Source organism: Astatotilapia calliptera, chromosome 14, assembly GCF_900246225.1.
Source record: "Astatotilapia calliptera chromosome 14, fAstCal1.2, whole genome shotgun sequence".
NCBI classification, from domain to species: Eukaryota; Metazoa; Chordata; class Actinopteri; order Cichliformes; family Cichlidae; genus Astatotilapia; species Astatotilapia calliptera.
The window spans coordinates 31,758,977-31,765,950 of record NC_039315.1 but is presented as its reverse complement, the minus strand read 5'-3'; the positions used below and the strand labels follow the sequence as shown (position 1 = coordinate 31,765,950).

General features: G+C 37.2%; 1 long non-coding RNA gene across 1 annotated transcript; it reads left to right on the top strand.

Annotated features, from left to right (window-relative positions):
- The first annotated feature begins 336 nt into the window (after positions 1-336).
- Positions 337-4,156, top strand: LOC113037025 (uncharacterized). Its single transcript, XR_003274544.1, has 3 exons — positions 337-556; positions 1,682-1,816; positions 3,101-4,156. It is a non-coding gene; the product is annotated as an uncharacterized LOC113037025 (long non-coding RNA).
- The last annotated feature ends 2,818 nt before the right edge of the window (positions 4,157-6,974 follow it).

The following is a 6,974-nucleotide window of genomic DNA, read 5'->3' as shown; positions in this document are numbered from 1 at the left end:
TGAATGTAGTGTAAAGCGCTTTGGGGTCCTATGGACTAGAAAAGCGCTATACAAATGCAGGCCATTTACCATTTACCAAAGAAAGTTTTAAGCCTGATATTGAAGGAGAGTTTCCAGAATTTTTTAAATGGGGTGATGGATAAAAATATGGGGGCATATCAGTTCAGTTTATTTTGCCACATCCATGTATTCACTTCCTGTTTCCTGTGTCAGCCTGTCTACCTGTGTATTGTGTTGCAGTTCATTCCATGTATCATCAGTTCAATTATGTTCAGTTGTTCACTCACCTGTCTCCTATCAGTCATTATTCAGCCAGTGTACACTGTAAAAAAAATCCGTAAAAATACAGTACAATCTACTGTATAAACGTGAAGGAATTTTCCGTATTAGTCATTTACAGGTATTTTTCTGTATTTCTCAACTACTGCAATGCATTGTTGGAAAAAGAACCTGAAAAGGAGGGAAAAGTAAGCGCAAGAGCAGCCATTAGGCTTCTTTCAGGCTTCATCTGGATTTTGGATTCTGAAGTTGGAGAAACTGCCTTCAAATTTCTGTGGTAAGTATTAAAACTCATGTTTCGTTTTATTAAAATAATGTTTTTCAAAAGACTCCGTGTTTTTATTTAGAAAGAATTGTTAATTTATTTGTTAACTGGTTTCGGCTGTCTCCAGACAAGTCAGGAATATTTTGCTGACTCATTTTTTAAAATAATTGTTATTTAGGTTTAACATGACTTAAGCTTTATTTTAATTAATGTTAAAATAATTTTTACTGTGATACCACCAGTTTTGCCCTTCAGTGGCTGAACCAGTTTTCATAAATATTATAGTTAGCTGTCTGTGTCTCTCTGGGTATTACACAGCTGTGACTGCTAACTAGCTAATTAGCGAAAGTCAGCGATGTGGATAACTGGGAAAGTGAGAGCTTCATGGTTCTAGAAATTATTCTAGGACTCTAATAAGTACTGTATCAATACCTGTGTTTTACAGTTGGCTCTACTGTACACTTTAAAGGGTTTCAGGCAAAGTTACACTAACCCTAGTTTAAGCCTCAGACCTTCCTGGCTGACGCTAGCAAATGCTAATGTTAGCCTCTGATTTGGGCTGCTAAAGTAAAGACTTTTAGCTAGCTGACCAGCATAGATTATTTCGGTGGTTAACAGACTGTAGTGGTAAAATTATTGAAAGTATAGTTTCACCTCAGCACATTTGCAATTACAGTATGTCTACTTTGTAGCACATAGAAATGTTTAGTTAATATTTACAGACAGACACATTTTCCCTGTAACTGTGTTTTTACTCCAACATTTGTTGAAAATGTAATTTATGAAATGCTGAGCAGCATTTCTTGTATGTGGAATATTTTTGTCACCCCACTGTGCTAATGTGATTAAATACTAAAAACTATTACTAAAAAAATTCAATAATAAATCAATAATAACTATTTCTTGATTGAACTATAATGTAAGCGCAGTGCTGGTGTGCAGGGGCTCTATATGCCTTGTCTATATCAAGCTTTTAGCCAAATATAAGCAGAGATATTTGTATCTTTCTTAAAAATCCAGATCCTTACAGATTATTTGAGAAATGGATCAACAGCTATCACTACTTGAAGCACTTTAAGTCCTGCAGTGGAAAAATATCCCTTATTTCACCTTTGATCACACACTTTGGTTTTCCAGTGCAGAGCAATGGCCAAGAAAAGGAAAGACTTCCCCGAGTGAAAAAAAAGATGAAGATACAAGCTGGTGATGATCCAGAGCAGCTGGTCTCAGGAAATGAAGAAAAACCCTGATCACCTTCTCTACAAACACAAGGTGAGTTTAATGTTGTGGTTGATTTAGTTTTTCAAGGTATGTATGTTACTTTAATTATAAACTGCTTTTGTTACAACAGAATGGTGTTATGTGTATGCAACTCTACGTGAATTATAATCCTTTGTAGGGCTGCGTGATATGACCAAAGTCTCATATCCCAATATAAGACGTATCTCTCCTGATAACGATATATATCACAAAATAGTGCATTTTCTGTAAATTCTGTGATTCTCGGGCAACTCGACTTATGTGAAATGTTTTCAGTTGGGCGTCGTGTACCAGGAGTCGAGTGTTTTGACCGATGCATGAAACTATACATTTTTAGACATGAGTTTAAATGGCCGCCATTTTCTTTCTGAGTATTTATTACACAGCGTGCTGCAAGGAAAAGCCTGTTCTAACGTTTGAGTCTAAGGATTATTTTGAGCACCTGACGACTCTTTTTTGCTTTTCATTCGTAAACTCTCTCGAAACTCTCTCATGTGATTCTTGTGTAGGTGGTTAAAGAGGTTTGTCGTGTTCGAGTGGTGGTGGGGACCAGTTTATGGCATAATTTGCATAGTACAGTTTTCTGGGGCGTGTCAGACTTTTCATAACCAAACCATGTCCATGCTACAGAGGTAGCCCCTCATTTAACAATAAGGTCCTCAATTTCTTTTGACTGGTCCTTCTGGTTCTGCCTCATCCTTGCTGGCCATGCTGGTATTCTCTGTGCCTTCATCTGCGTGGTGACTGTAAGCGCCATTTATAGTTACTTGATGTTTTTATTTGAGGTCATTTGTTTGATGCATATTCTGAAATTTTATGTTTGAGAATAATGTATATCATTTCAGTTTAGTTTGAAAAGTCTCAACAGAAACTTAAGCTTTATTGTGAAAGGTTTACGTGGAAAATAAACAAGCGGACGGCGGAGCCACACGATGGTTTTATCCTCATTGTTGGTAACGAAAGTACGCGTTAAAAACAGTCACTTGTCCGTCCATAGTGTGGTTATTTTAAGTATAAGAGAAGGAGAGAACTTTAAGAAATAATATAGCCACTACAGTGACCATCAAAACCATGAAAAAAATATTGCCGTAAACAGTTTATTTTGCAACACCACAAAACAAAGAATAGTGTATAATATGAAACGATAGACATTTTTATATCGTAATCTGATATATATCGTCATATCGCACAGCCCTAATCCTTTTTTTGTTTATGTTGTTTATGCTCTAGGTAAAAAAAAATTATAAAAATACAAACTTTTTAAAAATGTCTTGTTGTTTCTCTTTTTTTCCTCAGAATAAATTGCGACTAGTCTCAATGGCTGACACGGAGGAGCAACACAGCGACACGTTAACTCCGACTGCTGCAGTTCCTGTATGAACTGAGCAACTCTTAAAATCCAAGGAAAAGCTGAGTGTATTTTACTTAAAGCTCAGATGGACCTTGATGTACTAACATGCAAGGCTGCATTCAGGACTTTGTCACAGTGTTATATGAAGAGCGGTAACAAGACTTTGTAGTAATTTGTCTTACTATTGTCTTATTTGTTGTGATTTAGGGTCTGTGCGCACAAGCAGAGGTTTTTGTTTGTAACTGTAACCTCGTTTTCAGAGCCTTGTCTAACATTTAATGGTCATGAAATATGTCAGACTTTTTCCTCTACTTAACCAGCTTAGAGAATTTGAACACCGTGGAGAAAAAGGTGTGCATTAAGGATTTTGAACTATGATGTTTAAGTGTTGTCACTGCTGAGGATTCGTGGACACAGATCCTTATTCACTATGCTGCTGTTTACAGTTTATCTTTTCATCAGAACAAGCACTTCTAATTATACTTTGCTCCTCACTGACAAAACAAGTCCCGTAAATACACTTTTATCTTTAAGTTTGGGACAGTAATCTGTCTTAATTTATTATGTGTTGTAGTTATCATATGGGGAAAAGTCCTGTGGTTATCCATCAGTCCTGTTCGAATAAACCCAAAGTTCAGGAACATCTTCTTTAGATCTGTTCAGTTGTATTCATGTGGCACCACTTAAACAGTCAACAAATTTTGACTCAAGTATGTTATATTGTAAGGTAAAGAGCCCAAAGAGTTAATCTCAGACAAATGTTCACGCAAATGTGAATTACATTCACTTCATTAATGAAGTGAATGCAATTCAGTAATCAAAGGTGTTTGGCTATAACTGACTACATGTGTATACTGTATCATAAGTGGACAGAGATGGATGTAAACCACACCTTAACCATTTGGCTGAGGCAAAACTACCACAAGGCAGTGATTCTAACTAAAAGGTACTCTGGATATTATTAAATGTGAACATGTCGTTAAATATGACATTTTTTGTTTGTCAGGTGTCCTGTTTGAAGAAAACACTTGGTAGCCACTTGAATGAATGTAAATAAACACATTTACATGAGGGCAACCTGATTTCAAGGAAATAAAAATGCTCAAATTTGAAAGCTTGTGAGTTATTTTGTTCATGTATCAGCTGTTTAGTAGTTTTATGACAAGATGGATGCTGTCATTATATTTAAGTATAGTGTTTGAGTTAAGGAGAATAAAAGAATATTTAACATTAATTGTACCAATGTTGTTGTGTACGAAGCACAAATTAATTTAAGTTTTAATTTATGAATTTTTGAGTACATGGTGTACTAGGTTGTAATTGCATAGAAATGTACGTTTAAGGATATAAAGAACTATATTTAATGAGTTACAGTGAAAAGAAGTGCTTGGAAATAGTAATATAAACAGAAATTTCAATTTTTCTATTAACGGAAAATATCAGTTAATGATACAGAAAATATACTGTGAATAAACGGAATTTTCTGTTTTATAGCTGAAGGAAATGTCCGTAAATAGTACAGAGAGTATACTGTAAATCTACAGAATTTTCCGTTTTATCATTTACAGAAAGGTCCGTCAAACCTCCGTAAAAAAACAGAAAATGTACTGGCAGAAAATTACCAGGACATTTTCTGTTTTTCTACGGAATATTTTTTTACAGTGTATTTAAGTCCTCAGTTCCTTCCTGGTCTTTGTCGTGTCATTGATGTTATGTTGTCGTTCTCGCCTGTGTTCAGTTCAGTCAGCCATTCCGTCTTTCAGTCAGTCAGTCCTTTCGTTCCTGCTCTGTCTATCCACTCGTTCCAATAAATCATCATCATCCTGCACCGTGAGTCCTGCGTTTGGTCATCTCTTCCTCGCCTCCACACGACACCCCTGACACTTGATTTAAGTTGCAGGGTTTTGCATCCAAAATTAGCTCAGGAGCTTCCAGTCCACATTATCAACTTATTTTCATTATATATTTATACTTACACTTATGCACCGAGGAGGATAAAACAGGTGAGTTTTGTCACAAATTGTTTTGTTAGCAAAACTGCACTAAAACCAACAATGCATTTTACTATTAATGTGTAGATTTGGGAAATAAAGGGAACTTTCAGCAAGGTTTCTGCAAACGCTGAGTGCTTCTATGCTGTTGTAAGAAGTCACACGGTTTTCCCTCCTTGCTTATTTATAGCTTCACGACTAGAAACATTTTGCTGAAGACAACCTTGTTTGGGAGCTGCAGGAACTCCCTGCAACCTGAAGACTTATAGTACAAAGCTTTTGAGACCATTGCACACACATGACTTGTTTGCGATTAATAACTTGCCAAAATATGTTTTATGAAACAACCACAGGAGCATGATTCCAGTAGAGGGTGCAGGGCTGCTGTGTTTTTTTATTTGAGCGCTACTCTTTTGGAGAGGCTGTCTGAATCTGGTGGAAAAAAAACAAAACATAATCCTTGGAACAGCAGATCATTACAGATAAAATACTGCCAGACAGTACACAGAAGCTAAAGTGTCTAGCCATAAATTTGAACAGTGAATTTAGTGTGTACTACAACAGAAAAATAAAGTTTTGCAGGATCATATACTTCAGCTCTGCAGACACAGATGCAGCTTCAGCACCTGTACTTCCCATCCTAATGTGGGGCCCAATTAAAATATATGCATTTTTATGTAATCTGTATTATTACCTTGAGCATCCTTTTAATAGTGAGCATTATAGCGTACTAGCCTTGATTTGCTTTCTATTTTTGAACACCATTAGCTTTGTGCTTTGTGGTTTCTATAATAAAGCCACCAAGGAAATTGTCCCAGCATCTATTTGTTACCATAAGCACCAGCTGCAAGACAATAAAGTCACATTAAAAGCATCTAAACTTAGATATAGGAGCGCTGCTGAAGGCGACACATTTGCGCACGCACTAGTGAAGTGTGTGGATGTGAGTTTACATGCCTACGTTGCCATTACGGTGCACAGACCACCTCTCACCGTGGTAAAAGAGACAGTCCATCACACCTCGTTCTTTGTTACCTTACTCCAGTTTTTCCAGCGGGATCCATGACGACGGCGAGAGAGGAGAAAAGAGGCGAGGTGAGCAGTCTGTCTCCTATTAACATTATCTCGATGGGAGCCCAAAATGGGCTCTGTCAGCAGAACACCGACCTGCTGTTAGGAGAAGAACGTGAGAACGAGAGGGAGGGATGAGAAGAAAGAAAGGGAAAGGGAGCGGCATTACCACAAGCCTGCGTTTTATATGGAACACCCTATATATCACTCATTGCATGAAATGCAGTCAAAGGATATGAGCGTCACTGCAGCGTATGAAAACCTTTTCTCCACAGTGAGTATCAGTTTCGACGGTGGAGCCGCTGTGGTGTCTTTTCAGTCCGCTGCACTTCAAAAAAATAATAAAACACCATCCAACGCCTCCACAACAGAGAACAATTCTTTAAATTGATTCTTCTTTTCTGTGTCCAACAGTAAAGAATTGATTCGCAGCTGCTTCATTTCATATAGCTTTGTTAAAAAAAATGACAGCTTTGTGGGCACTAGCACTTTTCTTCTGGGAGAGCCAATAAAGCAGCTTGTTTAGAGCGAGACTGTTGGCTCAGGTAGAGCTAGACGGCTTCAGACACTGATCAATACCAGATTTAGTAGATGCTGCTCTATAACTCTGTCAGTTCGACTTACCGGCTAGAAGATATCATAACATAAAATCAGAACACTAAGCAAAGTTTGACTTTTTCCTCTTGCGCCACAGGTATATGAAATATCAGCTTCACACAACCTCTATGTTTAATCTGCTTTTATATAATCTCAAAGC